At 41.6% G+C, this 23,141-nt stretch overlaps 1 pseudogene across 1 annotated transcript; it reads right to left on the bottom strand.

The window, feature by feature from the left end:
• Positions 1-1,113: 1,113 nt before the first annotated feature.
• On the bottom strand, positions 1,114-21,768 carry LOC115895916 (annotated as a pseudogene). The gene is made up of 8 exons (XR_004055978.1): positions 21,607-21,768; positions 20,487-20,605; positions 17,453-17,531; positions 14,037-14,229; positions 7,859-7,938; positions 7,589-7,646; positions 6,534-6,763; positions 1,114-2,455 (listed from the first exon to the last, which is right to left on the bottom strand). The product of XR_004055978.1 is annotated as an REST corepressor 1-like (transcript).
• Between the last annotated feature and the right edge of the window lie 1,373 nt (positions 21,769-23,141).

The raw sequence follows: 23,141 nt of genomic DNA, 5'->3' as shown, positions 1-23,141 counted from the left end.
ATCATTGCAAAGACGGTGTAATGAAAACAGTTGAAAACACAGTGCTATCTTACGCGGGAAAGCACAACAAAGGCAGTCAAGGACAGCTCCCATTTTTCCCTCTGTCAAGTCAAAATGACACGCCCCTTCCTCTCTGGGAGAAAGCCCAGTTCAGCTGCTGTGATCACAAGTGATTCTTCAGGGCTGGCGGCCATTCAGTGCCAGGAACCCAGTAAAGGGATAGTGCAGAATACAGATCAAGGCCTGGCACTGCTGGTCGGCTTGCCACGCTATATAAGAATTAGCATCAAGCTTCCAAGCACTGCCGGGAGGGCCCAGGCTATTTTCCTTAGGAGAGATACAGACAGACCTACTGGCAGGGTGAGAAACGTACTGCAGCAACTGCCTACTGCTTCTGTGAGCAAGAAGGAGATCTTGAGGAAAGCAAGGAGAACCTAAAGCTTCAGCTCATACCTTAGTGTCCCCTTTACGCAATGTGCAAACTTAGGCTGACTCCTTCCCATGCTTCTCCCGCCGCCCTTGGTGTACACAGCAGGCTTATGGTGAAAAGAAGCCCCTCCCTCATCACTAGTGTCATTTTGCTAACCCTGTCTCCACACAGCAGCGGCAATCCGGGACTCCTCACGTAAAAGCTTCCCAGGCTTTTACATGACCAACACACACCTGGCACAGGAACGAGATGATGAAGGGCGGGCAAGTCCCATTGAACTTCCCTTTTGAATGACCTTTCTCCAGACTATACTAAAAAAAATTTGCAATTCCAAAAAACCTAGGCTTCTAGCTGACCCTCTTTCTAAAGAGATAATCAGCTAATTTCAACAACAACAACAACAACAACAAAAAACAAGGTGCTTGGGAGTCAAAACATATCAAATTTTAATTGCATATTTTAAATTCTTAAGAATTCTGTTTTATGCCTTAAAGCATCTGCATTTTTTTGGTATTGAAAGCAGAAAAAAAAATATCCAAACGATGCAAACAACAACAAAAGCAACTTCAGCGTATTTAGTGCAGTCTGAATGGCCGTGGGGTGGGAACAGGGTATGTTAGAATGCAGTCTGTCTGCTCCTCAACCCTCAGCAGGCCCAAGGTCTGGTAAGATAACAAAAGTGATTCTGGAAGTCTCAAAATGTTTATTAGAAATTTTTACTTGTTCCCAGTCCAACCAAAAGGCATTACAGACCACTTTGTAGGTTATTTCTTTTCATCTCAGTCTCACTAGACCAACACATTGATCACTTCTCTGTCCTGTACTCTGATATGAAAAGAGAGTGGATGGTGTTTGTGTAATCACATCGGCACATGAAGGACACAAACTGACATACAGTGTGCCACTTAAAGGGCCAGGCACACTGAGAGAACGTGGGACAACGTGCAGCTTTCATAAACCAGCGCCAGCTATCCTAATATCCTGACATTTAAAATCTGCACTGTCAGAATCTGCAGCAAGCTCTCCCCTGTCTCCTAATCTCAGTGATGTCATCTTTGGCTAGCAAATAACTTGAAAGAAGAAATAAGACACTAAAAGAGAAAAAGGATTGATACCATGGTTGCCAAAAGGAGAAGGCACCAATTCCAAATGTACAAGCACCAGGTACAGTGATATGGGCCGAACCTCTTGGAGGTGGGGGGGGGGGCAGGAAAAGATGGGGTGGCACCCACCCTGGGGTCACAATGCTGAAAAGTTGAAGGCAGAAAGCACTGAGGTCCACATTCCCTTTAAGCTACAGTGTCCAATGACAGTTGCAGTAAATGAGCTTTGTGACACTTGGGAAGGGAGAAGGGAGAGGTTTAAGCCAACTCAATTTATAAACCATACCTATAACCCATGTTTAGGGAAATGTGAGCTGCATCAGGATGCTTGGCATGATAAAGGTTATGATGCAGTCCGGCAATATATATTGATTTCCAAAAAAGCATATTATCACTTAGGTGGTTGTCTCAGAAAAGAAAAAGACAAACTTTCTAGAAGGCCAACAGGGTCGCGGTTACTCTGAAAATTACTCTATGCACAAAGTAGAAATTGCAGGCCATGCAGGAACAGAGTCGGGCCTTCCAAGGAGACTGCCTGCTCTGAAGCTGCTGACTGGGAAGAGCTGCCATTGGTGGGGCTCGGGGGCTCCGGCGGGGGAGGCGGTTCCCAGAGTCACACGAGATGTGCAGGCCATGAGATTTCCCCAGCACATGGGCAAAGTGTGGGATGCAGTGGAGCTCTCTGGGAAGTGGCGCCAACATGGAGGAGCGAGCAAAGAATTAAGGCAGATGGAGCACAGGACTGGAAGTATATGCCTTTTTTGGTAATAGCTGCTTGTCCAGAGAGATGTGATGCAGATGGCTAGGTGATGTCTCGTAATACCTGATATCCCGGATAACACAGTAGTCCACACCAAGTGTTCAAAGCCACCAGAGTTTCTCAGGAGGCAGATGCATATCTGACATCCAGAACAGAAGGAGCCTGAGGCCAAGAGAAAGAAAAAAAAAAAAAAGGATCAAAGACTAGGTCAACAACACAAGCTGCTATTTCCAGTGTACTAAAAAGAGAAGGTAGCCAGCAAACCTGCAGAGCAAATACCGAAGTTTTTTTTTTTTTTTTTGAGACAGGTCTATGTCTCCCAGGCTGGAGTGCAGTGGTGCCATCTTGGCTCACTGCAACCTCTGCCTCCCAGGTCAAGCAATTCTTCTGCCTCAGCCTCCCAAGTAGTTGGAACTATAGGCACCCGCCTCCACGCCCAGCTAATTTTTGTATTTTTAGTAGAGACAGGGTTTCATCATGTTGGGCAGACTGGTCTCGAACTCCTGACCTCATGATCTGCCTGCCTCGGCCTCCCAAAGTGCTGGGATTACAGGTGTGAGTCACTGCGACCAGCCCACCATGTTCTTAAGGGCAGGGCAAGTGTGTGGCCTCTCCAGCGAGACATCTTGGGCTCAAACCCTGGCCCTCCCACTTTCCAGATTTGTGCAAACAAGTTATCAGTCTTTTGAGCTTCAGTTTCTTCACGTGCAGAAGACACATAGTGATAACACCTACTTCACCAGGATTAAATTTAAGTGCCTGAAAACGGCCTGGCACAGTGGCTCATGCCTGTAATCCTAGCACTTTGGGAGGCTGAGGCAGGTGGATCATTTGAGGCCAGGAATTGGAGACCAGCCTTGCCAATAAGGTAAAACCTTGATCTCTACTGAAAAGAAATATTGGTCGGGTGTGGTGGCGCACACCTGTAGTCCCAGCCAGGCACGAGAATCACGGGCTCGAGAGCTGGAGGCTGCAGTGAGCTAAGATCGTACCATGACACTCCACTTGCTCTGGGCAACAGAGCAAGACTCTGTCCCAAAAACACAAATGAACAAAAAACCCTGAAAAGGACATACGAGCACAGTGGCAGCCCTAACTCCTCTCACTGGCGTGAGGGCATGCTGTGGTGCCCAGCCCGTTCAGCCCCCAGCCACTGGTTCCAGATGGGACACAGGAGCCCATGCCATCTCAGGATCTTCTTTAAAAGCTATGAGGCATTTCCTAACTCCCTCTCCCATTTTTTAAAACTGACTCCCAGACCCAAACCTAAAGGTTGCATAGCATCCTACTGCTCTCTGCCATGCTCATGGTATCTTACTGCTAGAGAAACAACTGGGCTATGCGTCCAAAATCTCAAAGTGATTGTTCCTTCAGTTAAACATTACACAATTTACAAGAACTGTTCCTAGATAAATGAGGAGATTTCTCCTCACTGGTAACAGACTCAATCATTTTGTAATTTTAAGTGACATCTTTCTCTTTCCATCCCATGGTACCCTTTCTTTAAGGTTGGATGTGACACCATCCCCAACCCACCCTTGTCTACATCAAATAACTACCAATTTCAAAAGCTCAAAATACTTGGGCTACCTACCCGCCTCTAAGCCCTAAAGGAAATAATCTATAACTGACAGACCATTCTGTTCCTAGAAATTCTAGGAATTATCATGTTCTCCCTGTGGCTTCTGTATAATACATAAAACCTGAGGCAGAGGGGACAGGCAGGACACCAGCAGACATCTTTCTCAGCTGCTGGACTCTACAGGACAAATAAAAAGGTGAAATCACACACATCCCAAGTTCTGTGGACTCACCAGACAGACAAGTAAGCCAGCATTCTAACAAGTTCCCTTAGGCCCTTGGACACAGAGAAGCAGCTGGTCACTAGATTAATCTCCTTCTGCAAACTAACATATGGAGAACAGAAAACCAGGTGGTGGCAGGGCAGGGCTGGTACTACAAGAAGCAGAAAAAGAAAGAAACTCAAGAAATAGGCCAGGCATGGTGGCTCAAGCGTGTAATCCCAGCACTTTGGGAGGCAGAGGCTGGCAGCTCACTTGAGATCAGGAGTTTGAAACCAGCCTGGTCAACATGGCGAAACCCCATCTCTACTAAAAATACAAAAATTAGCCAGGCGTGATGGTGCACACCCATAATCCCAGCTACTAGGGAGGCTGAGGGCTGAGGCAGGAGAAGCACTTGAACCTGGGAGATGGAGGTTGCATGAGCTGAGTTTGAGCCACTGCACTCCAGCCTGGGTGACAGAGGGAGACTCTGTCTCAAAAAAAAAAAAAAAAAAAAAAGAAAGAAAAAGAAAAGAAAGGTATGAGGGGGTACATTTTAAATGACTAGTGGAGTGAAAAGTTTGTAAATATAAGGACTACGCAGCACTAAACTCGAGTTAGATAATACCATTCTTCATTCTGTTTTGCAGAGAAGGCTGGGTAAACAGAGACATGGAAGATCAACCACCAAGAATAAACTATGATCTGCTGCTCGGAGGAGCCATAACTAGACTGTGAAAAGAAAGACGGTGCTTTGATGTGCAATCCACACGGTAAGTGGATCATTACGGAGGAACCTTCTGGCCTAATACAAGGTTAAGAAAAAAAATACTTCAGTCACTTAAGTCAGTCAACCAATGATCCAAAAATAAGAGAATGAAGAAAAAAGCATATGCACAACAACTGACATCCTGTTGGTAGTGACTCTTGGTCCTACATTTACTACGAGATTTGTTATGCCAGCCCAGCCAGCACTGGCTTTGATCAAATGTGAAGAGGGAATACAGCCAGAGTTCCCGACTGTTTCTGCTTCCACTCATCCTGGGACTGAAGCCGGAAAACAGACACAGGAAGCTAGCTTTCATTCCTGCAAATTCTAATGGTTCTTCCCCAGTAGTCTCCAGCTTTCAGTGCTTCCTAAACTGAGTGCTAACAGGGGCAATTAGTGCTGGTACAGAAATTACTGAAAATAAAAACAAAGAAGAACAAAGAAAAAACATCACTGTTGAAAGATAAAAACACCATCATTTTACTCACATGCTCTTTTTGGGCAGAGCTATTCATGGGGGTGATTCAGGGGTACTGACCTTGGCAATATTATAGATTTGGTACACTTATTACAAAGATTTTCTGGCAAAAGGCTCTAAAGAATCTAATTCTAACAAAATTCATATGTTTCAATGGTGTTCTTACAGATGGGCTGTGCCTTGAGGTCCTTTTTCCAGTCGGCAAAGAGGCCCTGCATGGAGTGGTGGCACCACACTCGCAGGGGATGCCAATACCTCACAAGGTACTTCCATGCTCAGGTCAGGAGGGGCCTTCTGGGCTGTTTCTAGAGCCAGGCCCTCGGAGCAAAACGGTAGCACACACAATACAAATAGGTAATCTCAAATCATTCCAGTATGGTTTGAAAAAGGCTTTTATGTGAAAGCTAAATTAATTCTTAAATTACCATGCCTGTGAATAAATTCAGATGTGAAGTGATTGGCAAGTAACTCTTTCTTATGCCCAGCCCCAGGCTCATCTGCTCTGGGAGTAGAGGGACAAACATAACAGCAAGGCAGGCCAGGCTAGATGGGGAAATGGCAGGTGCCCCTGACACGGGAAGCAGGGAGGTGAGAGATGAAACCAGGGCTATCATTCCAGAAATTAGCCACCATCACAGAAGTTCCAGCCAGCCACAGAATTGTCCCCATCAATATTTAAGCCAATCAGCTCCAAAGAGCATCAAAGGCTGAAAGATCTGGACAGCAGGGAGAGGTCTCAAGAGCTCCTCGTTGGCTCGCTGTGCAGACTCCCCACTAAGTTCACGAACCTCATGATGATGTGACCACACATTTCAGACGACTGAGCTTCACTGACATTTCTCACAGAACTTCCACCTTAGTGCTTCAGAACGGCTTTCACTGCGTTTTTACTTTTTTTTATGCCCCCACTCCCCTGTCTTTGTCACTCAGGATTTTACTGTATTTAAGGAAAAACTGATAATGCAGAGTATTTTGTAGCTGGAGGAAACCAGGATGGAATTATGAATTTGCCCAGAAATTAAAATGTGAATAATATACAGGGACCAAGAACTGGAGTCAATGCATACACATGGCTATTTACAGGTAATAGTGAAGCTACTACTGCAGCTGAAACCTAAAAATCTCTATAGCTGAAAAATCCATCACTTTAGAAACTGCAATATCAAGCAGGGACCTGACAGAGAAGTGACTGTTTTCTTTCAGATTTACCTCGTCTTCCTCTTCAGGCATCTTAATGGAATTATCTGGGGACTTCACAGGCTTCTGGTTACTAGGCCCGTTGGTCTCTTCTTTACCATGTTCTGCCTCCCATTCTTGTAAAACTTCATCTATGTTGAAGCGGCGTCGATAATTTACAAAAAAGTTTTTCACTTGTACCACTGATTTGTTCCCAATCACATCTGAGATTGCCTGAAAATCTCGGCCGTATTTTCTGATGGCTAAGGATGTAAGAAAGCATTTTTTAAAATACAAGAGAAAAACATGTTTTTAAAACCACAAGTGACACTTACCTCTTTATCCAGATAAGAAAACATACAGGTTTTTAACAGCAGGCACTAATTTCATGTATTATAGGAGTAGGAAAAAGTACTAGTCAATTCTAGATATATTGGAGATGACCGACCCTGTCATTTTGACATCTGTCTTCCCATTACATGTCACATAACAGTTGAAGTCACCCAGCAATTGCCCTAGGGTTGGGGACATTCTGCATTCATCTTTTGGTATCGCAGGTCCAGAGCGCCCCCAACCTTAAAATCCGAACACTCTGTCTGCTTCTTTTAGGGTTTTGTACTTCTTGACTAGTCAGAGCTCGATGAGTAACTAGTAAAATGAAATACTCACACCTTTAGAAAACTGAGGGTTCCAGGTTAAGTTTTCACAACTTGTGAGAAGTGGGAAAGGAAAAGAAAAAAGCCGAAAGGGATATGGTAATTTGGCTAAAATGATATCCACTGGAACGGAACTGTCCAAGAATCTATTTCTCCATAAATAGGAGCTGGGAGTAGGGCGGGACATAACTTTTCCCTAAAACCTACCAATCCTCCTAAGCTCTTTTTGTTTCCCTTTTATTTAAAAAAATTTTTTTTTAAAGTCGGGGTCTCACTCTGTTGTCCAGGCTGGAATGCAGTGGTGTGATCATGGATCAAAGCAGCCTTGAGCTCCTGGGCTCAAGCAAATGCGTCAACCTTCCAAAGTGTTGGGATTACAGGTGTGAGCCACCACACCCGGCCTCCTAAACTCTTTAGAAGAATGTCCCCTACCTTGTACGGCGAGAAGCTGCTCTTCTGTAGTCCAACGTGCATTACATTTCTGAATGACCTGGATATCCAAATGAGACATTTTAGCACATTACATTTAGAGATGAGTATGTTTAATGAACCTTTCATTTTCTCTTATCAGAATTTTAACATCAACTAGGTTCATAAAATTATGTCCATATACTCTTCCAAGAGATGTACCACACCGATATTAAATTCTTAAACATGTAGAACTTGAGCATGACTTCTGAGATGATGTTAACATAATCCTACCTCTGGAAGTCGGTAAGGTTCTATTCCACCATCAAGTTTTTCTTTGAGAGCACTGTTTGTCTGTTTAATATTCTGGATCTACGAAGGAAAAAATGATTTTCATTTTAAAAATAAAAACTACATAAAGGTATGAAAATAGAACTTAAAAAACAAAAACCCAAGAGTAAAGACATTACTAACATCTATTGTAGCTGAATTCTGAGGTCCCTATGGTATCCTTTGAAGCATCTAACTAGGTTTATTATTCGCTTGTTCGGAGCAACCGATAAGGTACGACCCAAGGAGGAGGGGATGGAGGGGCTCTCACGTACACAGTCCTGGATTCACAGCTTCCTAACAGGTGATATCTGAGCAGCAAAACACCTACCTGGAGTCTTATATTAAAGACAGAAGAAATCCCTGGGCTTCCTACCACATAGGATTGAACTGAAATAACAGAGCAGCCACAGTAAAGACCAAAAAGGCCCAGTCTTTACAACAGAACTGCAGGTACAGCCTCACAGTGCCCCAAGATCGCTGTGCTGTCCACCACTTCTCCACAGGGTGGAAGTGCACAAGCACAGGTTTAATGATGGGGGGGGCAGGGAGAACACAATGTCAGTGAGTTTTCTAGAAGTCTAACTTTGATTAACTGTCACTTCTTCATTTTCCTACAAATTATCTTTTTCCACATTACTGCCTTGGCTCAAGGCAATCTGTCACTGCTCTTACGCAATCAAAAGAAAGACCACAAACAATACCAACCACCCAGGCTATGGCTGCTCTTTAATTTTCCCACGGACCCTTGAATGAGACAGGGCATGAAGTATGCTATTTTCTCTCTACTCCAAGTAGAAGGCATATCTGTGTCAAGCACCAGGGTACTCTGAACTCCAGCATTTTTCATCTTTGAAAACTCACACAAGCAACTAAGAAAGCCAAGGGAAGAGGAGCTTGATTTTCTCAAGTAACATGTAAAAGACATTCATGAGTAGAAGATGCTACCCAAAAATTTAAAAATTTTTGTCACTTGTAATTAATCTAAATTTAAACAACCACACACGGGGCTGCTGGCTGCCATACTAGACAGTACAATCTTAGGATCTTGCTCAGTGGTCTTTCAGTTACCAAAAACCCAGGAAAACTGCAAAGTACTCAGATTACGTTCACTGGATTCCTTTTGGCTAAAAATGTAACATAGCAACTTCTAGCAGGAAAAAGTCAAGGTTGAGAATATTACATGTCCTCTTTGCATTTCAGTGAAACAGACCACTCTTGTCATTCTAGCTGGTTGTTCACAGATAGTACAAAACTGGGTATATATTGCACTGTGATTAAGTAACGTTATGAAAGAAGCAGAGAGATTAAATGCAAAACATCTACAAATTCTGAACTAAAAGTTAGCTCTAAATGCTCAGTAGCCTATACCCCCTTCCTGATGCATTTTCCATATCAGAAATATCTAGGCTGCATATACACCATGGAATACTATGTAGCCATAAAAAAGGATGAGTTCATGACCTTTGTAGGGACATGGATGAAACTGGAAACCATCATTCTAAGCAAACTATCGCAAGGACAGAAAACCAAACACCACATGTTCTCACTCATAGGTGGGAACTGAACAATGAGAAGACTTGGACACAGGATGGGGAACATCACACACCGGGGCCTGTTGTGGGGAGGGGGGGGGGAAGGGACAGCATTAGGAGATACACCTCATGTAAATCATGAGTTAATGGGTGCAGCACACCAACACGGCACATGTATACATACGTAACAAACCTGCATGTTATGCACATGTATCCTAGAACTTAAATCAAAAAAAAGAAAAGAAAAAAAACCTAGGCTGTGTAGTCCCAGCTACTTGGAGGCTGAGGTGGGAAGATGGCTTGAGCCTGGGAGGCAGGGGTTGCAGTGAGCCGAGATCACACCACTGCACTTCAGCCTGGGTGACAGAGCCAGACCCTGCCAAAAAAAAATTAGGCTAGTGCAGTGACTCACACCTATAATCACAGCACTTTGGGAGGCCAAGCAGGATCATTCGAGCCCAGGAGTTCAAGACCAGCCTGCGTGACACAGCGAGACCCTGTCTCTACCAAAAAATTTAAAAAATTAGCCATGTGTTGGTTGGTGCTCACCTGCAGTCCTACCCACTTAGGGGGCTGAGGTGGGCAACTGCTTGAGCCCAGGCCTTCCATGACTGTAACACTACAGTTCCCAGGATGGACAAGAGACCAAGATCCTGTCTCAAAAACAAAAAACAAAATAATGCCCCCCAAACATCTAGTGTTTATTAAGCAGAAAAAAAACCAGAGATGAGTGGCCACCATCATGTTAACTGCAAAGTGAGTGGCAACGAGACAGGTAAGAAAAAAGATGCAAAGGTAATCATACTTAAAGAAAAATAAGATGAAAAATGGAAAAGCCATCCACTTGTCCTGGCGCCCTATCTAGACACCACCACCCTCCACCACCTTCTTAACCCAACCCTCAGTCATACAGAAACTTTGTTTGCTACTTTACTGTGGGGCATAGTGATTCCTCTTTTAATGTCAGATCATTTTATTCTCCACTCAGAGAAAGAACCTAATGCAACCTGCACTGTTCACTGGCTAATTTATGAGACATGCCCAGCCCCCTTCTTGCTGGTAGAGGCCTGATGATGTCCTGGGAAGAGGAGAGAAAGAAAGCAGTACACAACGCACGGGCACACCGAATTCAGCTAAGGAGCTTCTGGGTAAGGCTTTTGCTTTTCCTGCTAAAAGGGACAGACGGCTTACCTCCAACCCCACCTCCTCTTCATACTGCCCTGAATGCAGATGTGAGGGCTGCAAAATGGCTCCAGCAGCTTCCAACATGAGGCAACAAGCAAGATGAAAAGCCAACAGCTTAGAATGGCAGAGTAGAAGACCTGAAAAGTACCTGGGTCCCTGAGAGCATCACTGAACACATGAGTAACACCAGTAGCCACTGATGCTGGCACTTCTTGCTATTTGAGAAAAATAAACCCTAACTTGCTTAAGCTGTTGTTAGTCAAGTTTTCTGTTATTCTCAGAATGTATCCTTGATATACCAAACATGACGACCTCTAGAACAAGTGGCCCCTGTGGACTGACTGCCCATTTTGAGTCTAGAAGCACATTTGGCAATGAACACACTGCTGCACTGTGGCCCTAAAAAGGCTATGGAAAGGAAATCACCCACCTCCTCTCTGAGTGAGGCTGAGTCTTCACTCTTCATAATTGTGAGCGACCTTCAAATTTTAAAAATTCTTGCTCTTGACCCTGCTCTGAAAACCAAAGAATCTTTTCTCTCTCATACTATGGAGTCAATAACACCTACGTGGAAGAGAAGGGCCTCTTTTTCTTTCCTCAACGTATTAAACAGCAACCACCAGGAGCTCACTCAGCAGAGGGAGAAAGGAGCATCCTTGTAAAGGAAGATAACAATGTCAACAAGAGCTCACAGCCCCAGAGAGAGTTCTTCCAGTACAAACAGAGCTTCAAATGCTCTCTCACACAGTAGCCCAGACATATTCTGTGAGATCAGGCAGGCCAGGATTAATCTCATTTGAAAAGAGGCCTACAAAGATTAAGTGATTCTCCTAAGATGAGAGTGCAGCTGTGCCAGCAGCCATGACAAGAAGCCGCTCCTCTGGGCACACAGAGTGTACGTGGGTCCTGGTCTGGGCTGCCTCCCTAAACCACAAGAAAGATGGCAGCACACCCTGCTCTTAGTGTCTATGAGATGACAGTTGGTCTCCTGTTTAACCTTCCAAGGAAACCATCAAGATAAATCAAAAGCAGCAAAAACCAGAAATAAACTGTCAGTCAACAACTTGCTGATGGGTTTCTGGAATTGAATTCCAGAGAGAGAATGAGAGGACAGGAACCAACTACTAGGTTGAATTTTCGGTTTAAATGTACTATGCAATCAGATTAAAATAATAAGCTACATAGCAGACAAAAATAATTACAAAAAGTGATTTAAAAACCAATATCCTTTACAAGAGCACAAAAAAGTACCAAATATCATGGAATGACTAACAACAGATGCATAAGTTCTTACACAGAAAACAACACAACATTGAGAGAAATTACAGACCTATAGAAGTGGAGGGGTATATCATGTTCACTGATCAGGAAACTCAATAAAGACATTAACTCTCCATTTGTATCTATAGATGCAATACAATCCCAATCAAAATTCAAATTATTTTTCTGAAAATTGATAAAGTAATTCTAAATTTTATATGGAAATTAAAAGGCCAGGGATAACTAAGACAATCTTGGAGAACTTATATTACACTGGATAACTAAAATAAAGTACATAAAGTTAGGACAGAATGTATCGGTGAAGGATGGACAAACAGATCAAAGCAACAGAGAACCAGACCCATATGCATAGACACTGGATGTAAAACAAAGGTGCTGCTGCATTGCAAAGGAGAAAGGACAGTTTCTTCAAAAAATACTTGACCAAATTGATACTCATATGAAAACAAAACAGTGGCTATTAATCCTACATGTAACAACAAGTACAGAAAAACATTTCTAGATCAAAATGTAAAAGGTAAAACAACACTTCTAAGATTAACATGGGAGAATATCGTCATGACCTTGAGAAAGGTGAACAGAACTCAAAAACACTAACCTGAAAAGACTAAGAAACTAAACTACCTTAAAATTAAAATTACTGTTCATCAAAAGATACAATTAAGGAGTCAACAGAATGGAAAACATATTTACAGTAATTTACAATACAAGTTGTAGAAAACAACGCAGAGCCTAAATAACCACCTATAAAACCAGTAAGAAAGATGCAACCTGAACAGAAAAAACAGATGAGACTTGAGTCCACAGTCACAAAAGAAGGATATCCAAATGGCCAACAAATGGAATGAAAAGGGTGAGCAACCTCACTAGCCATCAGGGAACTGCCAAATAAAGAGTACAATGAGGCATCATTATAACCCATTAGAAGGGCCTAAAATGTAAGACCTACCAACATATAGCAATGATGTAGAGCAGGGGTTCTCAAATGGGACAATGTGCCCCTGTGAGGTAATCTGTGATGCCTGGGATATTTCTGTTTGTCAACAACTGGTAGGAGGGAGGGGCTACTAGCATTTAGTGGGTCAAGAACCAGGGATGCTGCTAAACACTACAGTGCACAGAATAGCCCAACATGGCGTTAGGTAGTGCTACAGCTGGGAAACGCTGATGTGCAACCAAAACGCACATCAAATAACAGGACCGCTTTGAAAAACTGTTTAGCTCTCAGGTTGAAAGAAAGCCAGACATAAAATAAACAGTATCATATGAGTTTGATTATATAAAATTCAAAAATGGACAAAAACAACCTATGGTTTTAAACATCAGAACAGGGTCGAGTGTGGTAGCTAACACCTGTAATCTCAGTACACTTTGGGAGGCTGAGGCAGGCAGATCACTTGACCTCAGGAGTTCAAGACCAGCCTGGGAACATGGCAAAACCCTGTCTCTACCAAAAATACAAAAAATTAGCCAGGTTGATGGCAAGCGCCTGTACTTCCCAACTACTTGGGAGGCTGAAGTGGGAGGATTGCGTGAGCCCCGGAAGCAAAGGTTACAGTGAGCCAAGATCGCACTGCTGTACTCCAGCCTGGCAACTGTCTCAAGACAAGACAACTGTCTCAAAAACAAAATAAAATTAAAAAGAAAAAAAATCAGAATAGCGGCCACCTACAATGAGGAGTCAGGTAGTAAAACGAGGGGTGAAGTTGCTGAGGGGGAATGCCGCATTCTCATGGACAGTGACCAGGAGGCCAAAATGCATGGGCCCTGGGGGCAACATTCCATTTTCTGATTCAGATGGCAGGTTATGGGGGTATGTTTCAATATTGTGGAGAAATCATGGAGACACAGACAGCATAATAATAGTAAGTATGATATTCCTATGCTTTCCGTATCTACGTCAGAAATACTTTCAGATGACAACTATATCCATCCACCCTTCAATTTATATGTTCATTAAAAAGAAAAAAAAAGAATCAATGGGCTAGTAACTCAAGATCCTGTCCAATTCCTTAGAAACAGAATGCTCCTTTGAGATTGATGGGAAAGAGAACGTATCACATATATGCATAAACATAAACCACCTCTAAAGTGGCGCATTAACTCTTTTACAATCCAAGACCCTGGCTTAGGAGTACCTGGTCGTTTGACTGAAACTAGTTCCATGTCTAGTTGTCCTCAGCACACGTGGTAGCAGCAGTGGCATTGGCAGAAACAGCCTCCACATCTTCTTGAGAAAGAAACATTCCTTTAGGAGGTTTCCTTTTGCGCTATGTTTAGCTTGTGTGCTATGTTTTTCTTTTTGACCTGAGGAACTGTCTCAGTAGGGGGCACCTGCATGATATACATATGCGATAAATGAAACTTAAAAAAAAAAGTCAATCAACATATTTATTTCCTTAAGCAGTGGCACCAAAACAATCTAAGACAAATACCATGCCCTATCAGAACCAAATGAGATCTACAAAGTTCTAACAGGCAGTTCACAGACAGAATTTGGGCTAGGGAGTTTTGACTAAACACAACGAAACTGTGTTCCATTCCTCCTTGTACAAATACTTCCTTACTCTATCATTTTAAGCCAATGAAAATAAGAATTCTCGGGCTTCCTAGAAAAAAAATCTGGTATTCGCTGCTAGTGAGTTTTGTGGCCACACACATATCTGTATTTATCTACATGAAAATTATGGCTTTTTACACACATTTTGGAGAACACAATTGTTAGGGCAACTTATAGGACTTATCTCTACAAATAATATACCTTCTCATTTAAAAATGCATGACGGCGATTACGTCTGTAAAACCAAAACCGTCAGAAATGAAACAGTAAAATCTCGTCAGTTAAAGAATATAATTTACTGGTAACATTTTAAGAACAAGAAGTTTTATAATTGCTCATAAGTGTCAATCTTGTTAGTGCATTAGCATTCACTGATAAAGCGGAAAATTATGACTTTCCTGCTTCGGATTTTAAAAGACTGAGCTAAAGACACTGCAAAACTAATGGTAGTGATAATTTCTTCAACAAGCGGGTAATAAAAAATATTAGTAGGCATAAACGTGTGCTCTGTATGGGACCATGATGTTTAATAAAGATTAGCCAACTGACTACGTCTGTTCTAGTATCATTTTAACACTTAAAGAAACTAGTGGGCCAGGCGGCTGGGCAACAGTGGCTCACGCCTGTAATCCCAGCACTTGGGAGGGGCCCAGGGGGGCAGATCACGAGGTCCGGAGACTGAGACCATCCTGGCTACACACGGGTGAAAACCCCATCTCTAGTAAAATACAAAAATTAGCCGGGTGTGTGGCAGCATCTGTAGTCCCAGCTACTTGGGAGGCTGAGGCAGGAGAATGGCATGAACCCGGGAGGCGGAGCTTGCAGTGAGATGAGATCGCACCACTGCACTCCAGGCTGGGCGACAGAGCATGACTCTGTCTCAAAAAAAGAAAACAGACAAACAAAAAAAAGAAACTATGATGGGCCGGTGTGGTGGCATCACAGCTGTATCATCTCAGCACTTTGGGAGGCCGAGGCAGGTGATCACTTGAGGTCAGGAGTTCAAGACCAGCCCGGCCAAGATGGTGAAACCCCGTCTCTACTAAAAATACAAAAAATTAATCAGGTGTGGTGGCAAAGCCCCTGTAATCCCAGCTACTTGGGACCCTGAAGCAGAGAATTGCTTTAACCCAGGAGGCGGAGGTTGCAGTGAGCTGAGATCGGACCACTGCACTCCAGCCTGGCGACAGAGCAAGACTCCATCCCAAAAAAAAAAAAAAAAGAAAAGAAAACTATGATTTAGCCATTTTCTTTCTGAAATCAGAAATAACATTATATAAACAGGAATTATAAAAATTGTATGAAATCAAGTGTTTTCTCTCATTTAAAATGTGCCACTGAAAAATCTGGTAAATAGCAATACATCAACACAACGCCTTAATAAAACTCCAACTACAATATGATTTCCCAAAGAATCTAATTTAGCTAACCCTCAGGATCTTATTTGGGCATTCATATAAATTATGCAAAAAAAAAATGACCAATTTCCAATTTGGTGATATATAACCAAAAAAAAGCCTCAACAATTATATATATCTAGAACATGCTGACTCAACAATTCAACTTCCAGGAATTAGTTCTAATAAAAAACAAAAAACCTATGAGCATAAATATTGAGTTATGTGAGAATCAATCAATCCAGCATTGTTTATAAAAAGCAAAAAACAGGAAGAATAAACAACTGGGAAATCCACATAGAATAGGTAACTCAATTATGAAACATTCATGTGACAGAATAATATATAGCTATGTATACAAATATATTTAACATAAAAAAAAATTCAAGGTCCAGCCTGTCCAGCCTGGGCAACAGAGTGAGACTCTGTCTCAAAAAAAAAAAAAAAAAAAAAAAAAATTCAAGGGGCTGGGCTGGGGATGGCTCATGCCTGTTATCCCAGCACTTTGGGAGGCCATAGTGGAAGGATTGCTTGAGCCCAGGAGTTGGCGGCTGCAGTGAGTCACGGTGCCACTGCATTCCAGCCTGAGTGACACAGAAGGCCCTGTCTCAAAAAAGAGAAAAAAAAAAAAACCAAGGTAGAGTACATTTTAAAAGGTTCTAAAAATTACAAAGCTCCCATTCTATTATTTCCAAAAGTGACTAGATTCAGAATTAAGAATATACATTTTACTGAGAGTTCTCAGGAAAAAGTCACCAAAAGGTTGACAGTGATTATGGATAATATTATAAATCGCTTAATTCTCTTCTTTCAGTTGGCTGTATTACCTACCTTGTCTATAAGAAGCATAGATCACTGATGTCATTTTAAAGTTTAGATAAATTTAGACCCTTCTGTTTCTACAGGCTTAAATAACTGTTCTTATAATTTGGAACAGAGAGAGAGAACTCCCTGAGAAATTTTATTGAAACTATAGACTATGTCTTCAGAAAAATACCTCTATGAACCTATGTAAAAGTTACATGCAATTGTAGGGGTTCGCGAGCCCCCTGAATCCAGAAACTACAATCTCTTGTATAATTATTTTTTAAAATGATGAGATGAAACAGTCACCATGTGAGAGAGGATGGTCCTGGCTCACCCTGGTGTGACCAAATTACTGCTTCTGAGTAACAGGAGGGCTGGGCTGAGTCCCTGCCAGCTCCCTGCAAGTCACCCAGGCACGGCATGGGTGCCTAGGATGGGCAGATGCTGGGGCAGCTATAGTGTGAATGGAGACCCTAACGGCTGCCTGGAATTCACCAGACCACTTGCTAGCCTACTGAGCTAATGGTTTATGAAGAAAAGTCAGTGAGGCCTGCTGTCCTAGGGAACATCATTACTCATTAGTGCTATTTTCCCTCCTTTAAGGCTTCCTTTATTCTTATCTATTGGCAAACAAAATTATACAATCTACAAAGCAAAGACACTATTGTTGAAAAAACAGTCATATCATGCTGTTTCCACATAGCACTTAATATATTAAGCAAGAGGAATGCTTTATTTATGAAACTAGTAATAAAACTTATTCGCCTAAACAATACTAGGGGGAAAAAAATACCTCCTTTTTGCTTTCCTTGTTTTGATCAACCTCAATGTCAATGGGATTATTTCCATTTGTTTCTTCCAGTTCATCCTCACTGGAAGACAAGAACAAGTTATTGAATGGTTATTTTGTACTAATTTTACCAAATACAAACAATAAATTGATTTAGCTGAAAATTTTGCACTAATTTTACCAAATATAAACAATAAATTGATTTAATATAAAATTAGTATGTTTTCAGGCTGCTGAGATAAAAACATCTTTGTAATTGAAACAGAATACCAACTCCATAGTTCTTTCAGTCTAAATGATGAAAAACTACTAAAATAGATCCTAACTTCCCAATCCAGATTGAAACATGATTGCTCTATATTTGTAAACTGAAAATATCAAAGTGAAAATGCATTTACATGTTATTTTCCCATAATTATCTATTGAGGACTAGGATATGATTACTAAACAAAACTGAGAAATTATGGAGAATAAATTTCCACTGCATTGGGAACAAACCTGCCAACAAGTAAAAAAAATCCTTTTTCAAGTACCATCTTTCTACCCAAGGCCACACAAAGTCTGAGGCTTTTCTGGTGTCCTGGACAACCAATGTTTTAAAATTAAGTTTAATTTTAAAAAGAAAACTTACATTGGTATATACTTCAAATGCTTTTGTAATATCCTGAATGTAGTATTTTATTTAATTTCAATTCAATTTAATTTAATTCAGTATTCATTAAATTTAAAACAAACAAACAAACAAGAAAAGTCCCCGGTGTAGGTAGGAATGCAACTGTAAAACGTGAGAAAACTAAGTCTACAGAAGTCAAGTAGCCTGCCCCAGTTTGCCCACCTTGCACTGCTCTGGAATCCACCCCAGGAGACCATGCCTACTATGCGCCACCTCCTCCCCATCCTCCACCAAAGTACAGGAAGCTCTAGCTGAGGAAAGAGTGTCCACAAGAAGAAAGAGCCTTCGGTAAGGGAATTTTGTCCCAGTCCCTGCCATGACTTTCACAGGCAAGTCTTGTTAGAAGTCAGCAATTTATCAGGTGCTGCTGCAGCATCTCCATCCCTGCATCCCAAAGTGGTTAAGGTGCACATGGGAGGTGGAGGCAGAGCAGTTCTTGGCCCCATGAGGGCCAAGTAATGTAATGTAATGTAAAAAAAAAAAAAAAAAAAAGAAGAGAAAGAAAGAAAGAAAGAAAGAAAGAAAGAAAAGAAAGAAGAAAGAAAGAAAAGAAGAAAGAAAGAAAGAAAGAAAGAAAGAAAAGAAAGAAAGAAAGAAAAGAAAGAAAGAAGAAAGAAAGAAAGAAAAGAAAGAAAGAAGACAGACAGACAGACAGACAGACAGACAGACAGACAGAAAGAAAGCAAGCAAGCAAGCAAGCAAGCAAGCAAGCAAGCAAGCAAGCAAGCAAGCTTCCAGGGAGTAAGAATGGAAGTGTTGGCAGGTATTCTCATTTCGTACTCAAGGATATCCAATCCCATTCTGTATTATTTAATTTGATTGCGGTTTAGTAAACTGCACCTGCTTGTAGTAACAGACTTACTATACAGACAGTAAACTAGGGAAATGAAAAAGCTTCATTAAAAATTACTGAGAGTACTCATCCCTAAATAGACCTACTAGTATGTAAGTTGAGGCAAAAATATGCAGATGTATCATAGTCAATAATTGTATATGGCTCTTACAATTGAAAAGAGCTTTGGAGATGTTCCTAACATCACTCTCAATTTATACTTGGGCCAAGAGGTTTGAATTCTCCAAAAGTGATACTCAACTTTCAATGTGTTCTCACATGTTACTTTTTCATTTGAAATGATAAAATTCCATCCTGAGATGGGACGCCGGGGACCATATATTTCATCCTCCCTCATTTTTTTTTATTATTGATAAAAATATGACAGGAAATGTGGAAAATAGGATTTTTTAAAACCTACCTATATCTCTCACCATTTTAACAAGAAAACCATTAGGTCTGCATGCTGCCTTCTGGACTTCAAACATCTTCATTTTAGACTTAAGGAAAACAAGAGGCTTGGGGAAGACGCATGTTGAACTCACCTGCCTGTATGTACAATTTTACTATGTTAAAAAATAAATGAAAGACCTTAAACATCCCAGTGTAGCCTGTGGCATGTTAGTGGAATCTTCAGAGCTCAGACTAGAACCCATTTCTGAGTGTGAGTTGGCCATTTCCACTTCTCTAAACTACATATAAGACTGAGGAAGTGATGGTTAAGAAGTATTCTCCATACTAAGCTATCCTTAAACTAACATCCTTACTAAGAAATTATAGGCCGGGCGCGCGGTGGCTCAAGCCTGTAATCCCAACACTTTGGGAGGCTGAGGCGGGCGGATCATGAGGTCAGGAGATCGAGACCATCCTGGCTAACATGGTGAAATCCCGTCTCTACTAAAAATACAAAAAAATTAGCCAGGCAAGGTGGTGGGTGCCTGTAGTCCCAGCTACTTGGGAGGCTGAAGCAGGAGAATGGCGTGAACCTGGGAGCTTGCAGAAAGGCGGAGCTTGCAGTGAGCCGAGATCGCGCCACTGCACTCCAGCCTGGGCGACAGAGCAAGACTTGTCTCAAAAAAAAAAAAAAAATCATAAACTGTTTCTCTTTCTCATTCACACACAAAAAACAGATGGTCAAAAAAAGAAGCAGCAACTCTAAATTGTATTGTTGTATTTTGTTTCCACATGACAAAGGTAAAAACACACCAAATGAATCTTGTAAAAATATGCCATATTAAACCTCAAACTACAAAAGAAAAGATTTTTTATTAAAAAGGAGCCACCCCTTCTAAAGGGGCAGGAAAAAAAATGGGTCAAAGTTAACTGACTCAAAATGGAAGTTCACTGACTGCAGGAAAGAGTGGTGAGAAAAAATCCCTGAATAATGTAACACACTCTAATACATCTCATGAACATGCAGTTCCACCGGGAAGGCACGGGGAGAACACCAGTCATTCTGCCTTGCCTTTGTGTATCTGGGGCTCTTAGATAGTCCCCTAAGTGGTTAGACAACACCCCAGCCACGTGCTCACCTCTCCTCCCGCTCCCGTTTTGTTTCCGGGCATGGCGATCCATCACACTAGTTTTAGTCCTTGTCTTCTTTCCAAGAATAGTAAAATTTTACCAGACTTGCTATAGATTTATCAGGCAGCTAAACATAAAAAATGAGTTGGTTTATTTGAATATAAAAGTAATCTTGAAAACTCAAACGCTTAGATACCTTTAATAAGGATCACTCCTCTATGTCTGAAGCCATAGCCCTTTTTTCTGATAAGAAAAAAATTGATAAATGGATTCTTATCAATAGACATTTTAAATTACTGAAGTTTGTAAGTGAAACTTAGTCAATGAAAACCAATTCAAGATGAATCAAGAGTTTTCACACACCCAATGTCCTTAATAAACTTGTTTATTTTTTTTGAAAATTAATTTTAACACTTAATGCAAATGTCAGTAAGCTTTTAAGTAGGAGTCTACCAAAGAGTTTTCCAGAATGTAAATGATAGTCAGCTGTCCCAAGCAGACAGAGCCCCTTGAGGCACCACCTCAGACAACCATGAAAGATCTTTTGTGCTGGGCGCGGTGGCTCACGCCTGTAATCCCAGCATTTTGGGAGGCTGAGGCGGGCAGATCGTGAGGTCAGAAGATTGAGACCATTTTTGGCTAATATGGTGAACACCCTGTCTCTACTAAGATACAAAAAAATTAGCCGGGCGTGGTGGCATGCGCCTGTAGTCCCAGTTACTCAGGAGGCTGAGGCACAAAAATCACTTGAACCCGGGAGGTGGAGGCTGCAGTGAGTCAAGATCGCGCCACTATACTCCAGCCTGGTGACAGAGCGAGACTCCATCTAAAAAAAAAAATCTTTCGTATGGGTCTAATCTTTTGGGAGTCCCAACAAGAGGGACTGGGGTGGGTGGGGAGGGTCCAATCACAGATGATAGGATGGTAAGTGCTAGAAGCACTTTACTCCTGTAACTGGGAAACTCTTATCCACAGAGCAGCACGTACTAAGCTGAATCTTCTAAAGGGGAACTTTATCAAAAATGGGAATATTTATGTTTGAGTATGATATCCCTATCTCAAGTATGCTGCAGAAGAGAGTAGCTAGGAGAAAAAACTAGTTAGAACTCAGTGGTCTCATCTACTTACCATTTGTTGGATTCTATGAAAAGTTTTCCCATGAAAACTAAAGGCTTGCTCAAATAAGACTTTATCTTCCACAGTCCACTCATCTGGGAAAGGGGTAAAGTTGGGCAAATCAGCCAACGACTTTTCGATATTATGTTTATGCCAGAAGAGCATCCCAAGAGCCTACAAAAATCATATCAGTGAAATTTTTGATCAAAAAACAACGAAAATGGAAATGAGACCAAAAAAAGAAAAGTGAGAACTACTTCATATTTAGACAAACTCACTCATATACAGTTCTAAGTGGCGGCAGACATTGTCAGATGCCCCTTTTTCTATTCTTTGTAATTGTGGTAACATACACACAACATACTTTTTTTTTCAGGTGATGTAATTTTTATTGTAGGTATGTCTTTTAATATAGGTATAAGTATCAAGAAAGAGTGAAGCAATTTAAATAAATTATTTAATTTTCAAACAAAATAGAGTATGTTTTAATTGGAAATTACACATACAATAAAATATTTTTCTTGGAAACGATAAGTATACAATTCAGGATGGTGATAACTTGTTAGGTACAGCAACAAGGGAAGGTGATACTTGTTAGGTATGGTAACATAGGTATCATCAGGGAAGTGGTCACAGAGAAACTATCTACAAACAATTATTCTAAAATAGTTAAAAATTAGCATGAACATAAAGAGATGAAATGAAAAATGAATACTGGCTTTCACTCCTTAGAAACTGGCTGGGTGTGGTGGCTCACACCTGTAATCCCAGCACTTTGGGAGGCCGAGGTAGGTGGATCACATGAGGTCAGGAGTTCAAGACTAGCCTGGCCAACATGGTGAAACCCTCTCTCTACTAAAAATTCAAAAAAAAAAATTAGCTGGGCATAGTGGCGCATGCCTGTAGTCCCACCAATTCAGAAGGCTGAGGTAGGAGAATCACTTGAACCTGGGAGGCAGAGGTTGTTCCAGCTTGGGTGACAGAGACTCGTCAAGGGAGGGAGGGAGGATTTATTACTGCCATTCCATTTTTCTAATAGAAACTTGATTTTGGCCAGGCGCAGTGGCTCATGCCTGTAATCCCAGCACTTTGGGAGGCCAAGGCAGGCGGATCATCTGAGGTCAGGAGTTTGAGAGCAGCCTGGTCAACATGACGAAACCCTCTACAAAAGACTCTACTAAAAATACAAAAAATTAACTGAGTGTGGTAGCGCGTGCCTGTAATCATAGCTATTCAGGAGGCTGAGGGAGGAGAATCACTTGAACCAGGGAGGCATAGGTTACAGTGAGCCGAGATCGCGCCACTGCACTCTAGCCTGGGCAGCAGAGCGAGACTCTGTCTCAAAAAAAAAAAGAAAAAAAATAACATAAATTTTATCCACCTAACCATCCAAGTGAACAGTTCAGTAGTATTAAATACATTCATAATGTTGCACAGTCATCCCAATACCCATCTCCAGAGCTCTTTTCAACTTGTAATAGGGAAACTCTGTACCCATTAAACAACAGTTCCTATTCCCTCTCCCTCTTCCTCCCAACCCCCAGCCC

Source organism: Rhinopithecus roxellana, unplaced genomic scaffold, assembly GCF_007565055.1.
Source record: "Rhinopithecus roxellana isolate Shanxi Qingling unplaced genomic scaffold, ASM756505v1 contig3789, whole genome shotgun sequence".
In the NCBI taxonomy this organism is placed as follows: Eukaryota; Metazoa; Chordata; class Mammalia; order Primates; family Cercopithecidae; genus Rhinopithecus; species Rhinopithecus roxellana.
This window is presented reverse-complemented; position numbering and strand designations above follow the sequence as displayed.